Source organism: Engraulis encrasicolus, chromosome 2 (genome assembly GCF_034702125.1).
Source record: "Engraulis encrasicolus isolate BLACKSEA-1 chromosome 2, IST_EnEncr_1.0, whole genome shotgun sequence".
Taxonomy (NCBI): domain Eukaryota; kingdom Metazoa; phylum Chordata; class Actinopteri; order Clupeiformes; family Engraulidae; genus Engraulis; species Engraulis encrasicolus.
In genome coordinates this window covers 4,774,040-4,789,039 of record NC_085858.1, presented here as the reverse complement: position 1 = coordinate 4,789,039, position 15,000 = coordinate 4,774,040, and the positions used below count along the sequence as shown (strand labels likewise).

General features: G+C 45.0%; 2 long non-coding RNA genes across 2 annotated transcripts in view; one reads left to right on the top strand and one right to left on the bottom strand.

Annotated features, from left to right (window-relative positions):
* The window catches only part of LOC134460201 (uncharacterized), a 113,439-nt gene that overhangs the window by 59,795 nt on the left and 38,644 nt on the right, over nt 1–15,000 (top strand). The gene's annotated exons all lie outside the window — the stretch shown is intronic.
* On the bottom strand, nt 5,098–7,929 carry LOC134460194 (uncharacterized). The gene is made up of 3 exons (XR_010037014.1): nt 7,402–7,929; nt 6,546–6,572; nt 5,098–5,958 (listed from the first exon to the last, which is right to left on the bottom strand). It is a non-coding gene; the product is annotated as an uncharacterized LOC134460194 (long non-coding RNA).

Here is a 15,000-nt window from a genome sequence, read left to right as displayed (position 1 = left end):
ATCTTTTATCTTACATTATGCAAATCGTTTTTGATGACCAAAACTATCAAAATCTGCATAAATTCACTATTAATACCTCCCAAAGTGATACAATTAGTGATTATGTTGTCCATGTATTACAGCTGATATGAGAGTACAACAACCCCCAAATTTATTTTATTAGTTTTTCTCTAATATTAAAAAATATCATCAAGAGTGGCATTTGTGGTGTTCGGGTCCAAACCAACCCAAAGAGATTTATAGCAGGATAAACACCAAATGTCAACTAAATTAGTTTTACAGTGCATAAAATTAATGTTTAAATATGTTGACTTGGTGTTTTTCGATATTTATATGATTTTAGTGTGGTAAATATACAAAATAACAATTCTGTCAGAGTCACAGCTATTCCGCCAATCTAATGCAAAGGTATTGGAAATGAACACCTCAATGAACATGAAAAAAGTCACACTATTAATCTGAATCCCCTATGCCGTGAACATGGACCATTATGTCATTGCCACATCAACTTTATGGAAAGTATAAGACCAGTTATACAGGTTTGGGTGCCATTATGAATTTTGATACGTTTTTTGGAAAAAATAATGTGCAAAAATGTATTTTGCAAACAAATGTGCAAAAAATCTCATTATATAATGCAGAAATGGATTCCCTGACCATGAAAACATATGAGTAGACACCAGAAATACATCTGTACTCCTTTCACAACAGGAGATATGACATATTGTAGTGTATGGGACTGTCCGGCGGCCATATTGGATTTTTAATATCAAAAAGCTGGCAAAAAAAAAGTTCAGGCGACAAATATATTTCCCTCAACATAAATCACCAAACTGAAGACAAAGGGCAACCAACAGCTTTTCAGAAATGCATACAACAACCAAAAATCTATACCGGGTCAATTTTGACCCCCGAACACCACAGATGTAACTTTTTTTTTTTGGACCTTTAAAATTTACTAAAATGATAAAACATATTTTTTTTGTGTTGAAATGATTGTGACTGAGGATTAGATGAAGCCTTATTCCAAGAAAATAAAGGAAAGTGTGTTTTTTTCACACTAAAACTTGAAAACGGGTCAAAAATGACCCGAACACAACATAAGGGTTAAAAAGGGAGCTCATCGGTGTGCAATTCTTCCTTGCCCTACAAGCACTTAAGTGCTCCGCATGGCAGAACACTGTGCCCTGCCTGCGTGTTATACCGTGAAGGAAGATGAAAGGAGAGACTGCAGTGCCCACATGACACGGACAAAACATGCACACTCTAAGTGAGACTGAGTCACTCTTTCTTTCTCTTCTTCTTCCCCTTCCTCTCTTCTCTTTTCTATTCTTGTCTTTCCCATGCTCACTTTTTTACGATGCCCTTTCCGCTGTCTCTTCATCTCTATTGTTCTACAAATGCCTCTTACTGTGCAGCTCTCTTTTCTCGGCTTGCTCAATGTCATCATGGCTAAGCTGTCTCTGTGTATTGCGCTCTGTGTGTCTCTGTTTCCTTCTCTCTTTCTTTCTCTTATGATCACTCTATAATGCCCCGAGAAAAGATCCCTTGTTGTGTTCGCTTTACACGTTCGCACACCAACCACAAAAGGGTAGCATAAAGGGTAGCCGCGGAAGTGGTATTTTGATATAGCCCCACTGGCATTTCATCCAGAAAAACATGACGTGTGTGTGTATGTGTGTGTGTGTGTGTGTGTGTGTGTGTGTGTGTGTGTGTGTGTGTGTGTGTGTGTGTGTGTGTGTGTGTGTGTGTGTGGCATCTAGTAGCTTGATCTGTAATGCCGCCGCATTCAAGAGTACTTTTAACTTGTTTATTTTCCAATTTGTGAAATAACAAGAGAGTGCTGTTTGAAGCCCAGGCTTTACAATCCCAGAGAGAAGGGAAAAAAAGGGGGAAAAAAACAACAACACCGCATCCCTTGCTGTAGTGGGTGCGTCACTTAATCAATTTTACATCATTATCAATCTGGCGAGGGCTTTAGAAGAGCCTATTGGAGACATTGACTAGATCAAAGAGGAATAAGAGGAAGCAGCAATCATGGCCACTTACTTTGTACCCTTGCTGAAACATAAAAATAGCTCTACAGTATTCCCACCTAAATACATGAAGAATGTCTGGCACACATGTACGCATGCATAAATGAACAAATGCACGAATGCACACAAACACACAAATAAGCGCTCGCCTGTGTTTTTTCCTGTCATCATTGGCATTGGGTTGTGTCTGACAGGACACATACTATGTAGGCTAAGAGAGACTTTTGGGGGAGTCTGTGTGGGTGGGATTGACACGGATATATTTTCTGTGTTTGTTTCGTGCGTGCACAGTAGGTATGTGGGTTAGGCCATGTATTCGCCCTTATATTTGTGAGTGTCAACTCCTGTCTGGTGTCTGACTGTGTGTGGGAGGACATGCACTGTATGTTTTCTAAATGGCAGTTTCTTGGCTGCTAGTTTACCTTTTTGCCTGTCTTTCTGCCTGTGGGTTTGTGCCTATGTACTATATATTCACGTGGCTGTGTTTGTCTACGGTTGTAAGGTATATCTCTTGTGTGTGTGTCTGTGTGCACTTCATGTGTCTGCATAGCTCTGTGTGCGAGTAGGTGTCCATGTCTATTGGTGTGTGTGTGTGTGTGTGTGTGTGTGTGTGTGTGTGTGTGTGTGTGTGTGTGTGTGTGTGTGTGTGTGTGTGTGTGTGTGTGTGTGTGTGTGTGTGTGTGTGTGTGTGTGTGTGTGTGTGCGCGCGTGCGTGCGTGTGTGTGTGTGCGCGTGCGTGTGTGCATATGTGTGCGTGCGTGCATATGTGTGTGTGCGTGTGTGTGTGCTTGTGCGTGTGTGTGTGTGTGTGTTCTTACGTGTGAGCATGCGTGCGTGCGTGCGTACGTGCGAGTGTGTGTGTGTTTGTGTGTGTGTGTGTGTGTGTGTGTGTGTGTGTGTGTGTGTGTGTGTGTGTGTGTGTGTGTGTGTGTGTGTGTGTGTGTGTGTGTGTGTGTGTGTGTGTGTTATCTGGGGGCTTTGGATCTGAATCCAGGCCATCACAGACACTGCTTCACCATCCGCTCTCTCTCGTCCCGGGACGCGTTCCAAGCAGAGTAGCCATCTGGTGGCCGCTCGCCTGGACCCTGTGGCTGTTATGTCACCAGGGGCCAGGGCGGCCGTCCGCGCGGGGGTGGGTAGGCGTGGTGACGTGGGGATCGAGGACGGAGGACAGGGGCCTCAGTGGTCTGCCAGTACTGCTGGGACGTGTGGGGGGTTGGGGTTAGGGACAGGGGCTGTGGTGGGCGTGGAGGCATGGTGACGGGATCGGGATCGGGACGGAGGACAGGGGCCAGGGCGGCCGTCCGTGTGGGGGTGTGGAGCCGCGGTGACGTCGGGAGGACAGGGGCAACGGCGGTCTGCCAGTGCTGCTGGGAGGGCCCTGGCTTGTTACCTGGCTGTTATCTTGCCGGGGCGGGGGTGTGGGGACAGGGTTTGGGAACAGGGACAGGGGTCATGGGGGTGGCCATAGTTGCTGATAGAACCCAGGCTGTTATCTTGCCGGTGTGGGGGAGGATGGATGTGGGTGTGGGTGTTGGGGTTGGGGACAAGGGCTACGGCTATTGAGCAACGCTACCAGGAAAGGAGGGAGAAAATGCGTGCTTGGTGACTCATGTGGCGCCCCAGTCACCACGCTCGTAGCCTGGCTCTCGCGAGACCCCTAGTGCTTCGTGCATCTTCGTTACACTTCGTGAGCTCGCACAGGGGTCTGGTTCAGCCTTGTCGAGCCCGAAGTCCTCGAGTAGAAAATAAACGTGCCCCGACCATTGGATAATGTCAATGTCAATCATCGTGGAGTGAGGTGTTGACGGGTATGACGTAGCATCTTGCGCGACAACACTAGTGCTGCTAGCACACCCCACAGTCAGTGGCTAGCACAACAACGGCGGCCTGCACATTGTATGAACGAGCGATTCAAGTGTTATCAAAACCACCAAACATTCATTATTTGAAAGAGGAACAGAAAACAAGGAATTAGTTGGTGGCAAGAACGTTCTCGCTCTTCTTCCAATTATCCACTGAAGGAGAATGAGCAGAGCGCAGCTCAACTGTTTACAAGACCAACTTTAAGTGGGGATTTTAGTCGAGAGGTCCATGCCACATATAAATGGTGAGTGAAAACCTCTTGGTTGTTTCTAACGTGTTTTTGATGTGTGTGAAACAATGACTGACATGGTAGGCTACAACTGTGAATGCCCCCATAGTGCCGGTAATTCAATATTGTACAAGCCTCATTTCCAGACCTCGCATGCTATGGTGACTGAGTGCTGTTGATCATAATAGTATGCCAAGATGTCACATTCAGACCAATTTGTTTATGCTAAGTTCGTGTTAAATTAAATGTACTATCCCCGTGATCGCTGCCAATGCAGCATGTCCCAAAACGTCGGCATGTGAGAGATGGAATGTTTATTTCACGACGACATTCTGACTTCAAACTCACCAGGATGGCTTCCCCACAGACCTATACATATTGATATAGGTCTGTGGGCTTCCCCTTTTCACTTTCTGCCCTAGTTGTTAACCTGTTTCGATGGTAAAGACTAAAGTAATCACAGATTTTGCATGGTTAAGAGACCTACTTCGTGTGGAAACAGAATTTACACAAGAGGGTACTGGAATAAAAACAGGATGAGGCCTGTCACTCACCAGCTACTGGCAAGGACCCCAAGTCTCCCTTTCGGTCAGCAGTACATTTAAAACTAAGTAATAGTAGCCTACTGCTGTTCAGGTCTTAGCCTTAAATAGGTATGAATTAAAATGCAGATACTAGGCCTATAGAGTCTTTAGAATTACAGTTGCCTTGTTTGCCGATTCTATTTTAACATTGTGTGTTGTTTTCAGGTAGGCAAGTCATGGCGTTGGCAGCGTCTGCTGGGATTGTCATCACAGACAGGGTCATCCAGCTGCTACACATGTACAGTGGAAATTGAATTAGGCTCTTCCCTCACTTGTACTGTTGTAAACCATCAAATGAACACTCTAGGTAGACAAGACAGTGAGTTCAGTAATGGCTGGCACAGAGCATGCGCACCACAAGTTTGGAGCCAGCATACGTGTTGCACCTACCACAATTCCATTTCTTTGGTCTTCTGTGTTGAGCCTGTTTCAAAATGCGCCTGTACAACCACATGTGTATAGAATCTACACTACACTACCCCACCAAGATCTAGACATTACTGAAGAGTTGAAAATGTTATCATGGTCTGCTGACAGCTGTACAGAACATGTGTACTTAAATACCAGATGTGCCACTTTCATTAACGAGACTGTCTGCTCTGGGTTTGGGACAAAGCCTAATGAGGCAGAAGTCAACAACAGTCCTTACATTTGACATCAGTTACAAAACAACCTATGGTTTTAAGGTACTTCATGCTACTGGTTGTGAGCGAGGCTTTTTGTGACTGACTCTCCCTAATGACAGATTCATAGACATAATGGAACATGTAACACAGCATTAGTTCAGAATCTAACCATCATCCATTAGGAACAAAGAAGTGGAATCTTGTGACAATATCGAATCGAATATTGAACAAATGGTGTAAATAATGGTGTACACAAGTAATTGGAACATATGTAAATACAATTTTATTGTGAAAAGAAAACACTGTCTAATTTTTTTCAATGTACAGTAATGAAAGTGTAAATAATGACAAATAAGATATCAATTTATATATACACATTCTTTTTTCTTTTAAATATTGGTTACTGGCAATGCAAGAAACATAGCTTACAAAATGTAGCGTTCTTGGTGTTAGGTGATGTATTGTACAAAATGAAAACCCAAATGGTGACGCACTCCTGAAATGTTGCAAGTTCTTTAAGGAAAATGCCTTGAAATCTTGTTCTAATATTTTGAAAGGCATGGAATCTGTGAGGGGATGTGCTGGGTCCTCTATGCTGTCGTTTCTTCATACACCTCCTGGCGTCAGACACAGACAAAGGAAGTATAGAAGTATATTAGACAAACATTTCAGAAGGTTATGTGTGACAATTGTGGCTACATACAAGGTTTTGAACAAAAACAACACGGGAATTGATTGCAACACATTTTAAAATATTTCTAGGTGTTCATTAACAACAGGGTATGCTACTTACTCTGTGTACAGAGTATTTTCCACCCACATTTTGCATTACTGCCCTTGTACATCACTTTGATCAAAAGCGTCTGTCAACTGTAATGTTATGAGGAGTACAGTCTCTTGAGAAATTAATGTAGGTTTAGGTGGATAGTGGTGCAGGACAGCACATATACTTTTCAGTTACTCTTACTAAGAATTCAAACCTGTAACATTGGATACCTTCCGAGGCCACAGGTACAGGTGAGGTCAGCAAGGGTCCTATTTACCTTGATAATAGGTTCTCAGTCATTTCACATCCCCACCCCGATGAAAAAAACTAATTGTTTACACAAATGGGTTTCACACCCCTTAACAATACGGCTTTGCTTGCTTCAGTAATGTACTCTTTGCCTCTGACCTAGCAATGGATGTAATAAATCAGACATACCTTATATAACCGTGGGTCTTGGGTCACCTAATAATGGAGAGAGAGAGAGAGAGAGAGAGAGAGAGAGAGAGAGAGAGAGAGAGAGAGAGAGAGAGAGAGAGAAAAGACATCACCATTGATCAATTAACAATGGCACAGCGTGTGTGTGTGTCCCAGCTTATGACGGTGAGCACGATTAACTTTGGGTCGTCCGATCAACTAGGGATGGTCACCTACAACTTATCGAAGTGCTTAGCACACTCACGAATCGACTATTTGAATTGACCACAGCTGAAGTGTTTGAGAATACAATCGCGCACAATAACAACGGCATGCTCCTCTCGTCGAACCGTAATGCAGTTTCCAAAGTGTATCATAGAACTTAAGACGCCCCATCCTGTCTCGTCTGACGTGAACAGCTCTTTATGCCATCCAAGTTAATCAGACCCGAAGTTAATCGTGCACACCGGGAGTAGTTAATGCAATCCTGGTGTATATTTCTCTCATGGTAGGATATACAAAACGTATGGGACTGTAAACGGTTTACTGTATTATCATAGGTAAATTGGCATGCCTAATGGTGACCAGAACACAACCAATAATGCTAGTAGCAACTGCATGCTGTTGAGGCTGCATTGTTTTCTATGGCTGGCAATTTTGTCTGAATAACATTTTATCGCTGGTCAATCATTTTCAGCGAAATACACATACTTGATTAAGTTTTATTCATCAACAGGCTATATGTCACATTGGTTGTGCAGGCAAGCAGACGTCCATTTTGTCTGCAATATTTATCACCCCGTCAGAAACGGACAAACCCATGCCCATGATGTGTTCACTAAAAGAAAATATAGCCATTTCAAGACATCTAACTTACCATATCTTTGTTGTGATTTATCTGATGCAAACGATGCTGGCACCAAATGAGTCGGCGGTCCTCCTCCATTGGTGCTAGGGGCTGGTAGCATGTAACCTGGCTCTCACGCAGATGGATTGTCAGGTAGCATGCCGCTGTTTGGACCCTGCAGAGTACTCGTGCACTATGTCGGATTGCCAACCAAAATCAACCGATGCCTTGTGTGTTTTGTAACCGTCAGTGGTCCGATGTCGGACACAGGTGGCATACCACAGGCGGCTTGCCGTTCAAACGCCAACAATGATCCACTATAGATTACACATGCTAGCTGGGCTGGAACTACTGTCAACATGCTAACTGCTCTGTTGTGGCTTCTATCTCGCGTCGCTGAAAACTACGTCACGGGCCGCTTCGATGTGACTGGTTGAAGTAGTACGTCACTCTTACCTAATTTCTCCAATCACGTTCGAGCTTTTTTTGAATACACCCACGGGCTAGAACAGCAAGGTTACCATCATAATTCCAGATGGATGACAATCCATCTGAGTGAGAGCCAGGTTACCACGCTCGTGCCCCCAACACATGGAGGGTCTTGTATGAAGGCCTCAGTACCCACCCCGACCCAGCAGCCAAGCATGGGCACAGGCAGAGGCACAGGCAAGGACAGAGGCATGAGTGTAAGCACATGGCACTGGCATGGCACATGGCACGGGCACAGATGCATGCATTGGCACAAGCACTGGAACAGGCACAGGCACAGGTACAGTACAGGCGTGGGGCATGGTCACAAGTACAAACACAGGCATGGGCACAGGCACAGGCAAAGTGCAGCACTGGGGCTTTGTGGGCTCATGCACAAGAACAAACAGAGGCAAAGGAATGGGATCTGGGCAACACATTATCTCTCTCTCTCTCTCTCTCTCTCTCTCTCTCTCTCTCTCTCTCTCTCTCTCTCTCTCTCTCTCTCTCTCTCTCTCTCTCTCTCTCTCTCTCTCTCTCTCTCTCTCTCTCTCTCTCTCCAAGAAGTGGGCCATTGACCAGACAGATATACTACAACCAGACATATGGGCAACTCATCGCATCTCACTCAGGGCCACTTGTGTAATTATGAATGTCAAATATGTCAAAGTGTGTTGGCTGGGCGCTGCTGCCAATTCTATGGACCAGGGACTGGAGTACAAGTGCCATGTAACAAGGTGTATAGTGCCAATTCTATGGGCAGGTCACTGGAGTGCCATTTCACAAGGTCTAGAGTGCCAGTTCTATGGGCAGGAGATGGGAGTGCTGCCGTGTTGTATGGTGTAGAGTGCCAAGTCTATGGGCACGGGACTGGAGTGGCATGCCATGTCACAAGGTCTATAGGACCACATGGTCACAGAGAGAATGGAATAATAGCTGTAATAACAAGTATAGACACAACAACAGATACACAATGCTGAACATTTCAGAGATCATATGAAGGCATGTGATAAACTAATACTTACAGCATACTGACTCAGCCTATTTAATCATTATTTCTTAGTGTTTTTTTTCCCTATGCAAGACGGTGCTGAGTATGGTGGAATCATTTTTGGCTAGTGTCAAATGCTGAGCTCATAAGATGAGTGTGTTAAATGAACTAATGCTTGTTAGTTTTGTTTAGGTGTAAATTAATTAGTAATATTTTGATCAAGTTTATATAACAGATTTTCTCTGCTAGACCCCAGACTGAGAGTAGTTTGAGCTGTGAGGGAGGCCATCTAGGAAAGCTGGAGATTATAAAACGTGTGATTAGCAGACTAATACCTAACTTATTTGTGTATTTGTTTGTTTATTATAAATAGTGTTTTTTCTAAATGTTATTAGTATTTTCTCTGCCAGGCAGGGTTTTAATAGCTTGAGCAGTGGGGCAGGCCATAAAAGACAGCTGCGGATCATTGAATGTCTGATAAATTGACTAATACTTATTAGTTCTGTTTATATGTTTATTAGTGTTATTTTAGTGTTATTTTATTTTCATTTGTATTTTCTTCACTAGACAGTAGTGAATAGTTTGTGCTGTGCTAGAGGCCATTTTGGGTAGATGAATAACATGAAACCTGTAATAAATTAACTAATACTTATTAGTTCCATTTGTTTGTTTATTAGTAATAGTACTATTTCTTTATTTAATTTTGTATTAATTTTACTTTCTGTGTGGTAGTCGGTGCCGGTGACATAGCTTGTGCTGTGTGCTTGGCCATCTAGGACATCTGGGGATTTGCCTGATTAGACCAATATTCTGATATGCAGAGCACGCAGAGCAGGCAGAGCTTATGGGAATGCCCTATTTATTGCAGCCGAGCCCAACTGTGTTTTATAGTTTATGATCTGTGTGTGTGCTGTAGCGATCATGATGAAATTGCGTTGTTATTGGGATATTTTCTTCACAACGTTGTGTAGCTCTGGAATCAAACACACATTTCAAAAATCCAATTGCTGTACTGTGGCATTCAAGCTAGTATTGCGTAATTATTGGGATATTTCTTTGCAAAAATCCATTTCGCGTACTGTAGCGTTCATGTTGATATCGCATTATTATTGGATATTTTTTCCACAATGTTGTGTAGCTCTATGAAAAACACATTACTCTTTTTGGCTGTGCTTCCCAGTGTGATGATGTCAGATATGCATAAGTGGCATCGCGGTCATGACCATCTGACACTGACATTAGCGATGAATAATAATGATGAAGATGATGACGACGATGGCAATATAGATGATGATGATGATGGTGATCAACTCTTGGCCCTCATCACTAAGCAACCGATCGCATGAGCTGTGCTGATCAGAGCAGAGCAGAGCAGAGAAGAGCAGTGCAGTGTAAAGTGGCAATTCCCGGCCCTGGATGGCTAATAGCATTAGGATGTTTTGCCCCTACCGCCACCGCCACCACCCGTGTTGCCGTGCCGACCATGAGTTTGATGGACAGGCCCTTTAATTCTGATCGGATTAATATTTCACGAGGGTGGGCGGACCTGCGGCGAGAGCCAGGCTTTACGATAATCTGAGGGAGGCGGGAAGCTGCAGCCAGCCAGATGCTCTGGCACTCTGTACTCAGGCAGAGGGAGGCAGCGGCGGGGTAGTGCGGTGGTGGTGGTGGTGGTGGTGGTGGTGGTGTGTGTGTGTGCGTGTGCGTGCGTGTGTGCGTGCATGCGTGCGTGTGTGTGTATGTGTGTGTGTAAGGTGGTGTGTGTGTGTGTGCGTGTGTCCGTGCATGCGTGTGTGTGTGTATGTGTGTAAGGTGGTGTGTGTGTGTGTGTGTGTGTGTGTGTGTGTGTGTGTGTGTGTGTGTGTGTGTGTGTGTGTGTGTGTGTGTGTGTGTGTGTGTGTGTGTGTGTGTGTGTGTGTGTGTGTGTGTGTGTGTGTGTGTAGGGTGAAGGGAGGGCTGGAGGTCAGGGATGGTGGTTGTGTACCTGCATGAGTGAGTCATCACTTAAAAGAAGAAAACAACCTTTTTCCGAGGTTTATATCTATTTTATTTCAATGATGCTAGTCCATGTTATTTTATTGCATGCTGAACAATTCATGTCAAATGCTAAAGTAAATTGTGAAATGATAAAGTAGGCTTACTTACTTAAGGTATAATATTTAGTTTTTTTCATGCAACCGAATTCATGCAACCCATTTACAAATGTCACCTTTTCACAAATACTGTACTGGAAAAATTGCACTTGGAAAACATGGACATTCTAAAGTCACATTTCCCAAAATCCTCACCCCTCCAAACTCACACAAAATAGACTCTATACGTATCAATCAATATACTCGCAAATACTGTATATTTATGTCTATATCCAAGTGTTTAACTAGTGTGATATGCACCTTTAATGTACTGTATTACATTTTGAGTCATCTGGTCCAGGGGTCTGCCGGGAATGGGACGGGTAATGGAAGGCCCGCCTGCCGACACTGACCTCACCGCACCCAACACCACCTCTGCCTTCTCCAGAGCACCTCATGACGGGCTGGTGTAGAGAAGGTGTAGTGGGGGTGGAGATGAAGATGGGGTGGGGTGGGGCTTTGTTGCACCAGGGATTGGCATCAACTGTGCTGGTGGCAGCGGCGCCGGTGGTGATGGTGGGTGGAGGTGGGTGGAGGTGGAAGTGGTCTGTAGGGTTTTGTTGCACCATGGATTCTCATCCATTGTGGTGGGGGTGGTGGTGGTGATGATAGTTGGGGGGGGGGGGTTATGTCATGAGTAGCGGTAGAGGTGGAGTGAGGTGGGGCTTTGGGACTCTCATCAACAGTGCTGGTAGTGGTGGCAGTGATGGTAGTGAGGGATTGATGTTGTGGGGGATGGGTGACGGTGGATGCGGTAGCCTAGGCGATGACTCTGCCTCTGGATGCGGTAGCCTAGGCGATGGACGACTGGATGCAGTGACCCAGGCGATGACTCTGCTAGTTATGTCTGTACCAGAGTACAGCGAAAACCAGGACAGCTCCACATTAGCATCATCTGCCACGTGGATACAGAGAAAGAGGATTTGAGAGATTGAAAGAGAGAGAGAGAGAGAGAGAGAGAGAGAGAGAGAGAGAGAGAGAGAGAGAGAGAGAGAGAGAGAGAGAGAGAGAGAGAGAGAGACCATGACAGAGAATGATAGAAAGATAGAAAGAGGCGCAGGGAAAGAGAGACAAAGAGAGAGAGGGGAGGACAGGGAGAGGATAAATATTTAAAATCCCTCTATTGAATCACACGGCCTAAACATCCCCTAAGGCCTGGAATATACTTGCTGTCACTGACTCGCTCATCTGCCGTGTCTGTTGACAAAATATATGTGACACGTGTGCAGGATGAGCAGTCGTGCCATCACAGTGACATGAGGTCCTATAGTGACAGAAGATTCCTCCAGTAGCCACAGCCGACCTCCTTAGTACAGCCCAGTGCAATGTTGCCAGATCGGGCGGTTTCTTGCCCAATTGGACTGCTTAGGATGGCAGTCTGCAGGTAAAAAGTCGAAAGTAAAAGAGATATCTATCAATGTGATAGCTTCCCTGGCCTGAGAGGGCTTTCACGTAGGCCATCCAGGAACATGTACTGTATCATTCCAACATTATCTTCAATGAATGGGCTTCATGATTAGTGAGGTATCTCTACTGCTCTGTTGCTGTACTTTTAGATATATGTAGGTGAACAGTTGATAGTTGATAGACTAGTATGCACACCGTATGCTTGCTAGAATGTCAACACTGTGGGTGACTGGCAAGAAAACCATGTCCAACTAAGACATAAGATACAGTAATCATATCAGTAGACACATACAGTGAAATCTGTTTTTAAACCCTATTCCCTGCATGGGGATTTTGCCAGAGAGAGTAGCCAGAGAGTGGCATGTGCGTTCGGGTTCTGGAAGCTCCGGATCACACAGAACAGATGGATCAGAATCTGATTCTGGGCCAAAACCGGTCATACTGCAAAAATAGAAACATCTGAAACTTACTAGTGATTGAATGGCTGAGCAAAAAAATATGTTAAATATTATAATTTGATGTGAATAAAATTAGAAATGGGCCACTTATATATTATGTGACTATGAGAAATTACACATGCATAATCCATCTATGGTGTTTATACATACGTATGTTGCAATATGAATTTTGTAGATGGCATGTGTTCCTTATCATTTATAAAGTACCTGATTCAGGTCACCCCTTGTTGCAGGGCCTGGGACAACACACCCCTTTGTTTCCGATGGGGCCCCCACCAATCAGGCGTAACATGGGAATCACAGCATGATACCACTGATCTTAAGGTCCAGACCGATAGCTTAGCACTGCTGATACTGTATGAGGCTTGGGGAGGGAAGTGTACTAACATTCTATGCCGAACTCTGACTGGTCAAAGGGGTGGAAACAATTTTGCAGATGCATAATTGGAAAAAATATATCGTGTTAATACTCCTCTTTATAGTTGGCAGACTTAATTTATTGCTCAGAATTATGACACTGTTTATGTAATTTTCGTAATTTTGTCATGATTTTTTTTTCTGAGGGGGTTTATGACAACCTGTAGCCTAGTCAGTGGGCCCCACCCAGGCCATCTCAATCCAGCCCTGGCCACACCAACGCTGACGTATGGTCTGGTCCAGAAATACCCAATGCCCATCTGGGACTCAAGGAGTTTGTTTGGTAGGAAGGGAAGGAAAACGCTGCCCTTGACCCCTTACAATTTTGCTATTTTCAGATGCCTGCTTGCGAAAGTAGGCTTCGCAAGCATCATGAAAACAATTCCCAATAAAGCACACCTGCGACTGCTCAGTTCGGTATTCACTCAACAGGACATTGTCACAAGATATAGAGGGGTAGAGAGAGAGAGAGAGAGAGAGAGAGAGGGATAGAGGGAAAAACAGGTGTGTGGTTTCAGAGAGAGCGAGAGAGAAAAGAGACTGCTGTCGGGATTTAAGAGGAGAGAGAGAGAAACTGCATACTACATGCAAGTAAAGTCCTTGCCACCACAAACTCCACAATATGCTACTTTCTCTGCAGCTTGAGATTAGCACTTAAACATTCCGGCTATTGGAAAAGAAGGGCAGAGTAGAACAGAACAGGGTACCCGACATCCTCCTCTCCTCTCCTCTCCTCTCCGCTCCTCTCCTCTCCTCTCCTCTCCGCTCCTCTCCTCTCCTCTCCTCTCTTCTCCTCTCCTCTCCTCTCCTCTCCGCTCCTCTCCTCTCCTCTCTGTTTGGCTATTACATGCACGACTGGGACGCCAGATGTCATTCCCAGGGTCGGTGACAGCCTTTTTTTGCCAGACCCGGGACAAAGTCATCTGAAGGGGACCCTCACCTAAAATACATTTAATGTACTGAACAAAAAAATCCCCCCCTCCCCTCTCTCCGTGGGCCCGGTACAACTGACCCCTCTCTCTCCCCCTGTCAGCTTCCCTGGTCTTACCGGGCGAGTAGGCGGGGTGTGTTTGTGCGTGTGTGTGTCTTTGTGTGTGTGTGTGTGTGTGTGTGTGTGTGTGTGTGTGTGTGTGTGTGTGTGTGTGTGTGTGTGTGTGTGTGTGTGTGTGTGTGTGTGTGTGTGTGTTTGTGTGTGTGTGTGTGTAGGGGGGGGGGTGTAGAGATGACTAAGACCAAGGGGAGTCACGTTGCCTTCGTTAGCACAGCTGGCTCCTAAGCCGCATCACAGAGTGCGTGAGAGGGGGGAGGGATAGAGGAGCCAGGGATGAATGAAGGGATATAAGAGAAGAGAGGAGGACGGGAGGACAGAACAGAGAGACTGTGGAGGGCTACCATATCACAAAACAGCACAGTGGAGCATTGTGACATCATAGCCATTGCCACGGCAACTGGAAACTCATTTCGCCTCCCCACAATGGTTCTGATTATGTACTGCTGCGTAGACACAGTGTGTCACTGTGTGTGTGTGTGTGTGTGTGTGTGTGTGTGTGTGTGTGTGTGTGTGTGTGTGTGTGTGTGTGTGTGTGTGTGTGTGTGTGTGTGTGTGTGTGTGTGTGTGTGTGTGTGTGTGTGTGTGTGTGTGTGTGTGTGTGTGTGAATGGTTGTGTGTGTGTGGGGGTATGGGTGTATATGTGTGCACACTTTTATGTTTGTGTGTGTGTTTGTGTGTGGCCCATGCATGTGTGTGTCAGTGTGT